We start from the raw sequence: 16,613 nt of genomic DNA, 5'->3' as shown, positions 1-16,613 counted from the left end.
ATTGACTACCTACTTTATGCCAGGCTGTTTCATGTATATAAATACATATTTATATATGTTTATATACATCAAAATACAATATAATTTATCTAAAGAATATGCACATTTATATGAAGAATATTTTCATATATACAGAGAATATATATGTAGAGAATATATTTAATAAAGTACCTGAAGAGATTTTTAACGAAGCCAGTGTATATATAATTGGAAGAATAAGATAATAAGATAAATTTTGACACAATCACAGTATTGGTCAGGCTTCCCCAGAGAAATAGTATCAATAAGATATACATATATGTTTTATATATACAATTTATGTATTTATAAATATACATATTTTGTGTATTATATATGTATACATATACACATATACATATACACATATGTGTATGTATATATAAATATGTATGCATGTGTATGTATTTATATATATGTATGTGTATGTACATACATGTCTGGTTGCATATATATTTGTGTGTGTGTATATATATACATATATGTGTGTATATATATGTGTATATATATGTGTGTATATATATATATATATATATATGTGTATATAAAATTATCTCAAAGGATTATTGAGGGTGAGAAATCCCAAGATCTATAGTGAGCCAGCTGGACACCCAGGAAAACCAATCATGTATTTCCCAGTCTGAGTTCAAAAGCCTGAGAACCAAGAGAGCTAATGGTATTAAGTTCCAATCCAAAAGCAGTCAGGCTAAAGACCCAATAAGAACTTATGTTTTTATCTTATTTTTCCTTCCCTTCCCCTATGTTCATCTGTTTGTTTTCTTAGATAAAAACAGATGGAGGCAAAAAAAGAGATGGAGGCAAACCAAAAGAGACTCTTAAACACAGAGAACAAACTGAGGGTTGCTGGAGGGGAGGTGGGGTGGAGTGATGGGCATTTAGGAGGGCAATTACTGGGATGAGCACTGGGTGTTATATGTAGGTAATGAATCACTGAATTCTATACCTGAAACTAAGATTACATTGTATGTTAGCTAACTGGAATTTTAATAAAAACTTGAAAAAAAAGAAGCATTAAACAAACAAACAAAAAACAACATGTAGCTTTAAAAATATTAGAAGTTGTAAAAGATGTACTTCTCAAGGAGAAGAAATGAGAAGAGTGCATAATAAACAACTGCAGGACATGAAAAACTATGACAACCCATAAGTATCAAAAAAACCCCACTTTATTTTATTTATTTATTTCTTGAGAGAGGGTGGGGAAGGGCAGAGAAGGAGGGAGAGAGAATGTTAAGCAGGCCCCACACTCAGTGCAGAGCCATCAAGGTACCCCAGTTTTTCTTAAAAAAATTTTTTGAGGGGTTGCCCACGTGGCTCAGGTGGTTAAGCAGCTGACTCTTGATTTCAGCTTAAGTCATGATCTCAAGGTTTGCTTGATCGAGCCCTGTTTTGGGCTCTGTGCTAATGGCTTAGAGCCTGGAGCCTGCTTCAGATTCTGTCTCCCTCTTTCTCTGCCCCTCCCCCACTTCTCTCTCTCTCTCTCTCTCTCTCTCTCTCTCTCTCTCAAAAATAAAAAAAAACATTAAAATCCATAAATAAAAAGAAAAAAGAAATAACCTTTGAAATAAATAAGCATTTACTGTATCTCTGCAAGTATATGTGCATAGAGTGCACATATTTAAGAAAATCTGAGTCTCTCATTCAGATATTACTTTACTTTTTATTATTATTCTCAAATATTTCTTAAAATATTATGATCTTTTCTGGTAAAATCGATTTGTTTTCAAAATTATGACAGTGATTATTGAAATATGAATGAACTAAAACTGTTTAACCATTATTGCTTTCTTCTTAACAGAGTTTAAATAGTTAATAGAATTTAAAGTATCACTCAATTACAGAATATGTTCCCTTGTCTTCTTTTTAATTTTGTTAAGGTTTTTGGATTTATTTTTGAAAGCGAAAGAGAGAGAGAGAAATGAGAGAGAGCAGGAGAGGGGCAGAGAGAAAGAGAGACACAGAACCTGAAGCAAGCTCCAGGCTATGAGCTGTTAGCACAGAGCCCAACACAGGGCTTGAACTCACGAACCATGAGATCATGACCTGAGCGAAAGGCTTAACTGAGCCACCCAGATGCCCCATTCCCTTGTCTTCTGAATAAAAAATTTTAAATGTAACTCCACAGTTGTATGTGTACTTTGGCTAAAGCAATAAGGAAAGAAGACATTTTTACAGAAAATAAATAATATATTAACAAGTACTTAAAATACCCATATCCCAAATGCTCCTACATGGTAGTGTTTTATTCTGATTGGAAGCATGAAGGATTATTATTCTTTAGTAAACAGCATTTATTAAACACCCTGTCATGTATTCTGCTACCTCATTATTTATATTTTATTTTATTTTAATTTTATAATCACAAAATGTCCTAGTGATTAAAATTTATTGTCATACTTTTTCAAGTAATAAACTTATATGAGTTTAAGTACCTGGTGATGGAAATAGAAATGCAAACTCAGATCTGTCTTATCACAAATCTACAGCCTCAAAGTTCACTCTAAGTTTTTAAAGTGATGTATCTTTTGAAAGTCTTTGTTTTCTCGTCAATAAAACTGGAATATTAATGGACTTGTATGTGTATGTGTGTGTGTGAGGTTAAAGAATATGTAATTAGATAAAAGACTGCATGAAACCCCACAGTGCAGTTTCAAGCATATACTAGGTACCACACCCAACTGGCATCTAGCTGGAAAATCTTGGACACACACTACCCATCTGGGTCTCAATTTTTTTTTTTAATATTTATTTATTTTTGTGAGAGAGAGCTAGAGTGTGAGTAGAGGAGGGACAGAGAGAGAAAGGGAGACACAGAACCCAAAGCAGGCTCCACGCTCTGAGCTGTCAGGACAGAGCCCAACGGGGCTTGAACACATAAATCCTGAGATCGTGACCTGAGCCAAAGTCAGACACTTAACCAACTGAGCCACCCAGGCGCCCCTGGGTCTCAAATTTTTGATCTTCAGAAAGGTAGCAATGCACACTTTGCTAAGCTAAAATCAGAAGTATTTCCCATAATGTATATGGAATTCTTGATGATGCATAATGTATATATATACACACTCACACCCATTTGTCCTATATATATGTATAATCCATGTGACAGCCTTTTATTAAAGCCCTTTATAGTTTTCAGTTTACAGAAGACTCTGAAAGTGTTTAGCAGTAATATAATTAATCCTTTACGTTTTACATTATTTTCTCTAAGTAGACATTGAACATTGAACTTACACGTACTAAGCTACTTTTCTTCTTTAATAATGGCACATCTAGGATGGGGGGTTTTGTTTTGTTTTGTTTTTTTAAGGAAGAAGGAGATGATAGTTCCATTCTTTTCTAGGTGTGAGCTGTAGCACCAGTGACACCAGCATGTTAGTGACAAGTCCTCTCCTCAAATTCTTTAAAAAGTGTATTGAAAAACAAACAAACAAACAAAAACGGCATCCTTTTGCTTTACGAATATTAAAGGAAAACTATTTTTCCCAGCAAAACTGAGACATTTTTTGCATTGGTTGTTAAGTCAGTGGTTGGGATTTTAAAATCTTTATTATTAAAGACTGTAACTTTAGGGTTTTAAGAATATTATCAACCTGATTCCAATCCAATTAGACACCATTCAACATTGAATTAAAAAAAAAAATAGGTGCTTTTTTTTTTTCCTCATGAATATTGGGCACTAGATTGCCACAGACAAATCAGGCTTACCTAATGACAAGTAGAGGCTCAAAAATTAGTCAATGATTAGATTTCAAAAGAGTATCAAGTGGTAAGTGCTACCAATAAATATTAAAGACGAATATTCATTGAAGTAAAATAATCAGTTGGTTTAGATCAGGGATTTTGGATCTTAAGAAGAGACATTAATAAAATCAAAGAATGTTTTGAGATACGCATGGGATAAACATTGCAACAATTTGTCTATAAAGAGTAGGTCTGCATTGTCTTAGCATAAATTGCTAAGGAAAAACATTACAAAGCTGCTTTATGATTTATGTAGAATAACTCTCTTAGATATTAAGCAAAGTTCTAGATCTTATGAATGAATTATTAAAGCCCCAAACTGAAAGAACTCCAAGAGTCCATTAGAATCCAGGCAAACTGGCATCTAAAGAGTCCTGCTGTCATTCTCCAGGTAACAGTGACAACTTAAAGACCGATTACTGCTTATTTTTATTTCTTGACATTTCACATACACTGAACACTCACCAAATGCATTACCAAATATTTCACTTTAAGCTAATTTCCTTTTTCCAAGCATATATGAAAGTATACCACACACATACAAAAACCCACAAACCTTAAATGTAAACACCCATAAGGTATCAAAACATGGATATTTGTGAGATCTCAAAAAAGGGCAATGAATGAAACATTGCCAGCATCACAGGTGCAACCGGTGCCCTGGTCTGACTTCATTCACTACCCCTTCTTCTTCCTATAGGTACTTAATGTCCTAAATTTTAAGTGTAGGTAAACTTAACAGTTGTAAATGAACTTTTATATATAGAAGGACTCTTAGATATATGGATAGATAGATACATGACAGATTTTAAATTATGTAGATTTATTTTTATATAATATTTATGTTTTAATTTTTCCTTATTTATCCTATGGAAATAGTGTATTGTTGTACAGTTCTTCTATAACTTTTCTGTTATGCTTTTCTCTCAGGTACACACAAAGAGTAGAATTGCTGGATCATGGGAAATGTATAAGTTCAAATACAGTAGATGATTCCAAAGTGTCCTACAAAGTATTGGTAGTAATTTTTTTAAGCTTATTTATTTATGTTGAGAGAGACAGAAAGAGAGAGTGTGTGTGAGTGCGTGCAAGCAGGGGAGGGGCAGAGAGAGAAGGGGACAGAGGATCCGAAGTGGGCTCTGTGCTGGCAGCAGAGAGCCCCATGTGGGACTCAAACTCATGAACCATGAGATCATGACCCGAACTGAAGTCTGACTGATTGAGCCACCAGGTGCCCTAACAGTAATTTTTTGAGTATTTTCCCTAGCCAAGACTTTATATAAACAAATAATCGGCTATAAGATACTTAGGTCTCCTTTTAACTTTAAACTGTTTAAGTAATAATACACAAAGTATAGGAGAGTGAAAGCTTTAGAGTAGTAATACTGATAAATAACTCTCTTTACTCCATAAATGTGTGTTACACACACACTCTTTGAACTAAGTAAAACTAAGTGTTATGGGTCATAGTCTATGACAATGCAGCCTGATGTTTCAAATCAATGGAGGCATTCCAGGGTTATCTGCCAAATGTGGATCTTCATCAACCGATATAATTTTTGTTCAGATCCAACACTTCTGGGTGAGTGTTTTTCTTTTTGAACTATATTAGCCATATAGGGACTGTGTGTTTGTTAGAATCTACTTCTAATTTCTGTTTGTTTGCTTCTTTTGTTTTCTCTCTGCTGATGTTCAAGGTATTTTTCACAGACCTGGGTGCTTTCCTGCCACCTGTAATTACTTCTGTTTGGGGCATGATTCCCAAACACCCTGTTGTCTGAGATTTTCTAGCAGAGCTGCTTTAAAGTTTGACTTCTGTAGGAAGTGCAAGCTGAAATGACTTTCCTTTAGCCATTATTCACACATAGGGTGATTGAACATCGACATCAATCACATTTACCTATAGACAGCAAGATTCAGGATGATCTGGTTATGTCTTTCATCATCTTTCACAGAGAAGTTAAGTTTGGGGTTCATTTATTTTCAGGGATTTTCCATCTTCACTGATCAAAGTTCTGGTGGTTTCCCTTTCTTTCTTGTAGCACATAATTTTTCTTGGTCTTTCCATTATTTTTCCATCTGTCTAAGAGTTTCCAATGTAGACTAAGAAGAAAACTCAGAGGTTACACCAGAATGCTAGGTCTTCTTTGCTTTCATCTGACTTCTTTTGATTGAGTTCCATTTCTTCTATTTCTAGCATCTGGTGGTCTTTGTTCTTTAAAGATGATAGGACAGTAGTGATATCTGTGTATCAATATCTGGCAAAACTGGGTAACTTTTCTTCTTGTCTATTTTTATGCTATTTTTGAAGTCTCTTCTGAGCCACATGTTTCTATCTTGGGCACATTTGAGACAATATGCCTTTCCTGCCCAATTACTGAATACTTCTGCAATTCCTGAATCTTTTCTGAACTTCCTTTATTTATCAACCCACATTTTAATTGCTGAAGAATTGCCACCAACAACTTCCCGTACCCTTCAAAGTCAGCACTTGGGTTATATATGCAAAAGAGCTCCTTCAGATAGATGCTGTGCTGCAGGGTTTTTCTGTTGATCAGCTCTCCGGTGAAATTCACATTCAAGGTAAATTTTGTAGACCCTTCAGTCTTTCCAAATTCTTAATTTTTTCAGGGTTGTTAAAAGCTAAATTGAAATATTCAAGTTTCTTGAGTTTTCCAAAGGGATTATTTTGAAGGTAGATAATTTTTAAAACATGGCACCACTGGTCAAGATGATCTCTATTTCTTGTTGATGCAAGGAGAGTTCCTCCACGGGGGAAAATTACACAGTCACTGCATTTGGAAGTCTGGCTTTCTGTCTAGTGAAGATCTTCTGTAATTTGCCTCATGGTACCTTTCCCATCTGTGGGCCTATGAAGCCTGATTGGGACCTCTAGGATTGTTGGTAATAATTTATACTTTAATATCTAAGAGTTCTTTTTGTGCCACATCTTTTGTGTTTGTGTTGTCTCAGTAGAGAAATAGAAACCACAGTAGTTTGTATTGTCAATCTTTTGTTTATTTGTTTGCTTTAATTTTAGCCATTTGGTGGGTGTGCAGTGGTATATCACTACAATTTTAATTTAAATTTCCTTTATGACTACCGATGCTGATCCCCTTTCCTATGTCATTGGAAATCTGAATGTCTTCTTTTGTCCAGTGTCTGCTCAAATCTCTTAGCCACTGTTCTGTTACCTTTTTGTCCTGTTGATTTCTAGGGGTTCTTTACCAATTCAGGACATAGCTCATTGGCAACTATATGCATGGCAAATGATTTTTCCTACTTTGTTGCTTTAAGCATTTTATTGTGAAAATTTTCAAGCACTTAAGAGAAAATTGGCAAAGTGAACATAATGAACGTATGTCTATCATTATCCAATTTCAAGAATTATTAGTCTATGGACAATCTAGTTTCACCTCTACCCCATCCACTTTCACACACAATTGAATTATTCCAAGATATATATATTAGATATAGTTATAGATATAGATAAAATATATATATGTGTGTATATATATGTGTATATATATATGTGTGTGTATATATATATATATATATATATATTTTTTTTTTTTTTACTGGTAAAAATATAAGCTTCCATCTCTAAAAGATCAGAACTAACTTCCAAAATGTAACTAAAACATCCTTATTAGATAAAAAGGTATCTGGGGCACCTGAGTGTCTTAGTTGGTTGAGCATCTGACTTCAGCTCAGGTCATGATCTCATGGTCCATGTGCTCCAGCCCCATGTCAGGCTCTGCGCTGACAGCTCAGAGTCTAGAGCCTGCATCAGGTTCTGTGTCTCCCTCTCTCTGCCACCACCCCCACCCCCCACAGCTTGAGCTCTGTCTCTCTCTCTCAAAAATAAACATTAAAAAAAAATTAAAAAAAGAGAAAAGGTATCAAGAGAAGTACAAGATTTTTTATACTGTCTGCTTTATTAATTTTTCCCATATGAACAGTGCTTTCTTACTCTTGTTTAATTATTTCCATATTCTAAGGAGTTAACATTTTCTTATAAAATTGTTTAAAAATCTTATAGTTTTTTCCCTTCATATTTAATTTTAAAATCAATCTGGGCTCTACCTTCATGTATTGTAGGGGTCAAGTTTGTTTATTTTTTCATGTATTGCTACCTACACAGCATCTTGATTTTTTTCTTCTTTTTTTTTTTTTTTTTTTTTTTTTTTTTTAAATGTTTTTTTTCAACGTTTATTTATTTTTGGGACAGAGAGAGACAGAGCATGAACGGGGGAGGGGCAGAGAGAGAGGGAGACACAGAATCGGAAACAGGCTCCAGGCTCTGAGCCATCAGCCCAGAGCCTGACGCGGGGCTTGAACTCACGGACCGCGAGATCGTGACCTGGCTGAAGTCGGACGCTTAACCGACTGCGCCACCCAGGCGCCCCGATTTTTTTCTTCTTAATACAGTGCTCTGGATTGCCACATTACTGTATATCAAATTTCTAAAAATGAGTGAGTCTATTTCTGAACTTTCTATTCTGGTCTGTGTATTTATCTAACCTAGTAGCCATATCACATTATCATAATTGTTAAACCTTTTAAAATAATTCCTGCTAACTATTAGACCAGATATTCCAAAGGTGTTCTTCTTAAAAGGTATCTTATCTATTCCTGAACCTTCATACATTTCAATGTGTATTTTATGAATCAGCTCATCAACTTTTACAAATGAAAAACTGAAGTGTTGGGAATTATTAAGATTGCATTTTGTTTATCAACAAATTCAGAAAGAAGTGAAATGTTTATACAAGTCAAATTGCAACCCATGATCATGTATTATTTGGTACCTATCCATCTATCTTATTTAATTATTCTCAATATTTTTCCCCAACCAGAAGTCTTGTGCAATGTTTGTTAAATTAATTCCTACCTATGTGATATACTTTGGTGCTTTTATAACTGGTTTTATATAATATGATTTTTATCTGCTTCTTATTTATTATTATATGGAAATACTAGGTTTTTTTCACTACTTTCATGTTGTTCTACCTTGCCTAACTTATTTATAAATATGTTTATGCATATTCTTTTGAAGATTTTCTACATATTCTACATGTTCAATCATATAATCTGTACACCTACTTTTTCCTTATTATTTTAACATATTTCTTTTTTCTTGGATCATGGATTATTGAAAGGAGGGATTGTTTATTACTCTATGAAAAGCAGATGTAATGATTATGAGTTTCTCTTTTACAAAAACAGCTTAAACAGCTAATCTAACTTGATATCAAAGAGAAGCACCTAAATTTTTTTCTTTTTCCTTACTCAATTAAAAAAAGCACAAATTTATATTATAAAATAGGTCTATTACCTTTTCTCTAATAGTGTTCACTTAATGGGTTTTCTGTACTGAGATATTAGGTATATAACCTTCTATCTTCTCATTGTCTGACTGTCTCTCTTCTACCTATCAACCATGCATTGTGTAAATGGTAGAATCAAAAATAAACATAGGAAATAGTCAACCTTCAGGAAGCACTTTCTACATAGTAGAAAATATGATCATCTCCAAAATGTTTATATATATAATATGTATAATACATATGCAATCTCACAGGATGACCTTTTTTAAAAAATCAGTGTAGTTGCCATCATACTCCAATTTTAAAAATAAATAAAACTACATCTTCGGGAATTTAAGGAATGTAACCTTGGAAACCCACTAGTAAATAATGTATTTCACATAGAAAACATGATTTAGCGAGTTATCTAGTCTTTCTCAGCTTATATATGCATTGCATGTTTACAGATGTTTAAAATATAGTAGAAAAATTTTATCTAATATTTATTTTTTAAGTGTAAAAGAATATGACTTTCCCCCCAAGACACAAAGAATCAAATCTGAACCTTTAGAATTTTTAAGAATGAAACAAAACAAAAAAATCCTGTTAATTATGTCTACCTTTTAAAGATGGAAACATTGACACAATGGCCTGTATATGCAAAAGGTCTTTTAAATCTAAGTTGTTAAATTTTTTTAGATTTTCATGTTGATGTAATTTATTGAGCAAAACAAACACCACAAGTGATGACAACTATCATCTTTCCAACAAATACTTTTCTTTAAAAATAAGTTCTTAATTCACATAATGAAATCATTTATTTCAACATTTTACCTTAGCTTCTCCACTCCTGTCATACATCTTGTATGAGTGTGCATATAGAGAATTATAAATCTCCTATTATTGGATTCAGTCTTAGCTAAAATACAGAACCGGAAGCCAGAGACTACACAGCTTAATAAGGAAATTAATGTGGAAATAGTGGCTATTATATAATACTCTTTCTTTGAGAAGACAAAGGATTCAACCAAGAAGCAGTGTGCAAACTGATCAATGTTTGGTTATTAATGTGTTTTCCCAATAGTTCATATGTGATTTGAACACTTTGTTTTTTACCCCCCTTTGGGCTTCAGAATTTTGTATCTAGAAAAAAATAAATAATTTAGATCAAGGACTAGGAAACTATATGGTCTAGGAACCCAATCTTCCCCACAAACTAAGAATGTTTTTTACATTCTTAAATTGTTTATTTTAAATGGCTATGTAAATATGTAAACATTTAAATGAAATCCTTGATTTTGCTTCTTGGCCCATAAAACTTAAGATTAACTTGGACAAAATGTTTGCTAACACTAATCTAGATAATTCCTAAAATGTTTTCTTGATTAAGAGTTCTTTACCTCAAATAAAGATATATTTGATTCACTGTCAGACAAGGTTAAGTAAAACAAAACAAAACAAAACAAAACAAAACAAAACAAAACAAAACACCTAAGTGTTTTCAATTGGAAGACAGCTAAAAGAAGGAATAAAACTTTACAGAAGTGTGAGAAGGATTTGGATTTCCAGGTCAGTAAAGCTTCTGGTAGCATTCTGATTATCAGAAACCCAAAGTTATGGGCTGAGTAGTATCCCACCCAAATTCATACACTGAACCAGTACCTTAAAATGTGGCCGCATTGGAGGAAGGGCCTATGGATTTGTTTAAATTGAAATTAGGCCTTTAGGGTGGGTTCTACAATGATCTGACAGCTGTCCTTATTGGAAGAAATCTGGGCACAAAGAGAGAGAGAGACACCAGGAATGTGCATCCCAGAAGAAAGGCCCTGTGAGAACCCAGTGAGGTGGGCATTTGCAAGTCAAGGAGAGAGGCCTTAGGGGATAGGAACCTGACCAAACCTTGATCTTGGACTTCCAAGCCATCAGAACTGTGAGAAAATAAATTTCTTTTGTTTAAGACATCCTGTCTCGAGTACTTTGTTATGGCAACCCTAGCAAATTAATACAAGACATTCAAAAAACTACAGCCAATGATCTCTGGTCCTCTCAGAACAATTGCGTAATTTTCAAGAAGGGGAAAAAAAAAAAGAAGAAGATACCCAAATGCTTCCATCAAAACACAATGTTTATCATGTCCTGAAGTGCATACACCAGCAAATAACCATATTTGCTTCTCTTCTATTTTTCTCTTATTCTGTGAGCACCTTTTACTAGTATAACCGAAGTTTGAATCTACTGCTAACAAAGTCTGAGTAATATAGTTTCTAGCACCTAAGATACTGATACATGCAAAAAAAAAAAAAAAAAAAAAAAAGGAAGTTCAACAAACAAAAGGAAATTAATTACTATGGAGAGCAAAGTAAGTAGAGGTGTCGTCTCCTATGGTCATCTGTACTGGGCCTAACTCCAATTAACTCTTGAACAATACAAGAACAATATTGTGCTTTCATCAAACATGATGTAGCTGTCTCTTACACTTAGACATGCTCACTTTCTCCCTGCAAAAGAAGCATAAAGTGGACTAGTCACTATATTCATCTTTTTGATACATATTTATTTTAATTCACTTAATATTCCCTTTAGATATATTGAAATTAAATATTTTCAAACTCCATTTTCGGTTAGGAAGTTTTAGATAGCAGAGCAGTGCATCTTCATGGAACAACTAGAAAATTTACATAAAAATTACACAAATTATCTACTTGAGGGCAGTGGAAAGCTTCAGAGGCAACTAAAGGGCTTAAGGCACTAGAATGTGGAGAATCTCAGAAACTCAGAATCTCACAGGGGGTGAATAGACCACAGAATTTTCTACCCTTAAGGACACTTGCTGGTAATTCTGAGAATTGTAAAACCTGAAGAAACTTCCCAGGGAATTATGAGGACAGAGAAACCACAAGTACATGATAGGTTTTCAGCTTCGGACATTTATCAAATGTAAATAAAATACTGAATTAGAGTTTAGGATCTATTAGGAAGAAGAACCCTGCCAGAGACATCAGACTGTTGGTTGGAAACCCTGCAGTGCCAGAGTATTACAAGGGTAAACTGAGTAAACTGAGCCTGATGTAGCATAGCTCTTGCTTGAATTGTCCACTACTACATTTTGCTAGTGACCAGTAAGGTAAATTCTTTTTAGAGGAAGTTAAATCATTTGTTATGATAGGAGAAGATAGGACTCAGTAGGCTGAGAGGGAAAGATTAGGGCCTCAAGTCCCTGGGTGGGGAAAAACACTGATTTTTGAATCATGCTGGGAGTGTCTGACTACAGCAAGCCCCTCAGGCTAAGATTCCTCTCAAGAATGTAACAGACCCCACCCACTCCCCTCAGGGGAGGTTTCCCCTCAGGAATTTGAAGAGAACTAAGTATGGCCATAGACCACCCCTCATACAATGTAAACCAGTCAGGAATGGACAACCCAGCACCTAGAGCTTTCAAGCCATTAAGAGTAGAATCTGAGAAGGAATAAGGGGGAAGTTAGGGGGAGGGCTGACCAGAACCTTATACAACAAGGACCTTTGCCTATAGTCCTCAGGCATTTACTTTCCAATGTCCCCTCTCTGTAAAGAGAGCTTCCCTACTAGTCTTCCTTTCTAATCTTATATTCTAATAAACTTTTGTCTTCTGCTCATTTTGTGCCCACCTCTTCATTTTTCGACGTGGCAAGACAACAAATCTCAGGTTTTGTGGTAAAAAATCCTGGCAACACTGTTATACTTTTCACACTCAGTATCTGGGATTCCTTTAAAAATAATTATGTTTAAAAAACAAAACAAAACTAGAAACACCTTGACCAAAAGTCAAGAAAAAAAATCAAAATATAAGGGAAAATAGAAAGTGCCCTATAAATGGTACATATATTTAATGAACTGACAAGGGCTTTAGACATTTATGATTGTTGTATTCAAGAAATGGAGAAAAACAGGGAGAAAGACGCTAATTGAAGACTCTCACAAGAGGACTGAAATCTATAGAATTAAATTAAACAGGGATGCAAGAAATTGAAAAGTACAACATTTGAACTCAGACATTTATCTGATGGGTGAGACAGAGCAGAATTTATTATAGGCTGCCACTGAGTCCACTTTATAGTCAACCAACAAATAAATTACTAAAGCCATTGACAGTTGCTCAAGCTAACACAGTGAATCCAGACTATCTGATAAGTTGTACCCACATTGATTAATTTGGTTCAATTCAATGTGATGTCTCTTATTCTTTGATTTAAAACCTTAAAATTTATTCAATCAATCCCTAAAAACATTCCCCAGGTCTCTCTTTCTCTCTTACTCTCTACCTCTGTATGTATGTATATATGTATGTATGTGCACACACACACACACACATACACACACACACACACACACACACACACAATCTTTCAGTTCTTTCAGTGTTCATGCTATATTCATGGAATCCAGACTTTGTTCTTATCTGCATGGGGTATTCTGACTGCTGCTGTCTGACTCTAGTTATGTGTCTGGGTTTTGTTGTGGACCTTGTGGAGAACAGTATCCTCTTAAAAAGGCTTTTCCTCAGATGAAAACATTATAGTCTCTACAAACATAGATGCTCAAAGGTATAATAAAAGGCTGACCAGCTAGCAAGGGAGTCTCAATGTATTTGTGAGTTTATGATTTTTCATTCATCTTCATTCACTCAAATATCCCCATTACAAGGTACTGAATTCCACTCTTTCTCATTGCATAGTCTTACTTTCACATTATCATACTTAATGAAATTGTTAATTTAACTTATTTTCTAATTTAAGCAACAGAACGATTTGCTCACGGCTTACAGATAATGGACACTGTTTCTATATGATAAGCAGTTATTTTAGTGTAGTTCTATAAGTTTGCTGGGTCTCTAATGGGAATGGAGCCAAGATTTCTAAGCTCTAAACTTGTTATTTTGTATCTGCAATATCTTTAGTGAAGTTAGAGCAACCATTCAGTCTGTTGGCATTTGGTCTCATTTCTAGACTAATATTCCGTTGGATCAGCACCTTGGTCCCCCAAACATCATCTCAATAGGTATGCCATTCTAAGCAATTGCGTGTAATAAGTTCCTTTGTTTCCATTGCATAGAACTGACTACTAGTATGATATGTTCTCATTAATTACAAAACTAATCTTAGATTGCCATTATTAGGGATACATTTTCTAAAACTATTTCTAGTAGCAAATATAATATCAGTCTTTAATCAGTCAGGAAAACAGAAACAACTGTAAATTAAAGCAAATGCTTTCATAGAGTGAGTTAAAGACTTAAAAATACTTTGGAAAGTGTGACTGAGCAAAGGTTACTAAAACTGTTACTGAAGCTTAGGGAATTGGAAAACACAGAAAACACAGGATATTGCCTTGTTTTAAACGTAAGGTAATTACTATGAATATTTAAAATAAATCAAGAAAGGGTAAATTAACAATGGATAAAATAGGAAACAAAAATTAAGCTTTGGCTCAAAGCTAACTAGCAGTAGTGACAAAAGTATTTACCGAAACAATTATTCAAACAACTAACTAAAGATGAAAAGCCTTAAATGTCACCATGCAGTTATTGACAGAACAATGCTCTTAGACACCACCAAAGAACACCTTTAACATAGGATACAAGAATTTTAACTGCTTCTGGACAGCTGTGTACAGCAGGAAACGTAATGATAACTTCAATCAGAGAGGTATACTTTCTTGGTCATCAGATATCCACAAAGACCTTCAGCTGAATTAATGAATCACCACCTGCTTTGATTAAAAGTCCTGCACTGATGCTTTATGCAGATATCTGTGATGTCAAAGAAAAATAATAAAAGAATATGAGGAAAAGAATAAAAAATATATATGTACCATAAGATAAAGATAAGGAGGGTTCATAATGATAAAGAGAAATATTTTATAATGATAAAGGATCAATTTGCAAGAATATTCAACAATTTTAAATGTGTAAGCATCTAGTAACAAAGCTTCAAAGTGCACAGAGCAAAATTGAGAAAAAAAAAAATAGAACCACAGCCGGCAATTTTAACATTTGTTTCCATTGGTTGACAGAGCGAATAGCAAGCGCACCAAATGTCTGTAAGAATATACAACACTTGAAAAACCCTATCAAGTAACTTGAGATAACTTATACCTAAAAAGGGCCTAATAACTAATCTTTACAAGTGCATATGAACATTCAAGAGGGAAGGTCATATTGTGAGCCATAAAACAAGTTTCAAAAAACTGAAATGCTTGAAATAACATAAAGCATATTCTACAACTACAACCTTGACAACAAAACCACAAAATATATAAGAAAGCCAAAAACCAATATTCTTCAAGAAAATAGATACAAAATTCTTTTGTAAAAATGTAATCATCTATATATAAAAATGAATGTGCCATGACTAATGGGGTGCATTCCTGACATGCAAAATTGATTTTAAATTCATATATCAATCCATGTTGTTTACCATATCAAAAATATAAAGAAGAAACAGTACATGATATTTCAAAAGAGATAGAAATGTTTTTGACAAATTGATGGGGTGCCTGGGTGGCTCAGCTGGTTAAATGTCGGACTCTTGAGTTCAGCTCAGGTCATGATCTCACGGTTCATGAGATGGAGCCCTGTTTGGGTTCTGTGCTGATAGCACAAAGCCTACTTGTTATTGTCTCTCTCCCTGTCTCTCTCTGCCCCTCCCTAATTTGCTCTCTCTCTCTCTCTTTCTCTCAAAATAAACATTAGAAAAAGAAAGTTTTTGACAAAATGATGACTCAGTAGTAAGATGTCTATTATTCCTAACTTGATCTATAGACTTAACGTAATCCACATTAATGCTTGTTACATAATAAGAAATGTATTTTTGGTCTCTGACTCCAAGTTATTTGATATAAAGATAGATATACTGAATAATAGAAAAGAATGGAGCACCCAGAGAGAATTCTTGACCTCTGTGGTCAATGAATAATGGTGCCAAGGTAACTCAAATCAAATTGTATTATATTAATTATTTATATTATATTATATTATATTATATTATATTATATTATATATTATATTATATTATATTATATTATATTATATCAAGTTATTTCAATTATTATACTACATTATAGCATAGTATATCAAGAACTTAACACAAAATAGATCATTAACTTAAATGCAAAAGTATAAAGCAATATGACTTTTACAAGAAAATATAAGAAAAGAGTTCTATAAGTTTGGGATAGGCAAAGATTTCTTTCTTTTTTTTTTAATTTTTTTTTTAACGTTTATTTATTTTTGAGACAGGGAGAGACAGAGCATGAACAGGGGAGGGTCAGAGAGAGGGAGACACAGAATATGAAGCAGGCTCCAGGCTCTGAGCTGTCAGCACAGAGCCCGATGCGGGGCTCGAACTCACGGACGGCGAGATCATGACCTGAGCCGAAGTCGGCCTCCCAACCTACTGAGCCACCCAGGCGCCCCGATAGGCAAAGATTTCTTAAAGAATATAATAAAACAAGCATAAAAAAGACTCTGGTCTTTACAGGATGTGGTGA

The 16,613-nt window shown here is 34.1% G+C and overlaps 1 pseudogene; it reads right to left on the bottom strand.

The window, feature by feature from the left end:
* Positions 1-5,383: 5,383 nt before the first annotated feature.
* LOC125146534 (dynein axonemal assembly factor 11-like) overlaps positions 5,384-16,613 on the bottom strand; it is a 115,806-nt pseudogene continuing 104,576 nt past the window's right edge.

This window comes from Prionailurus viverrinus, chromosome D1, assembly GCF_022837055.1.
Source record: "Prionailurus viverrinus isolate Anna chromosome D1, UM_Priviv_1.0, whole genome shotgun sequence".
Taxonomy (NCBI): Eukaryota; Metazoa; Chordata; class Mammalia; order Carnivora; family Felidae; genus Prionailurus; species Prionailurus viverrinus.
Note: the sequence above shows the minus strand (reverse complement) of the source record. Positions and strands in the feature narration are given on the sequence as shown.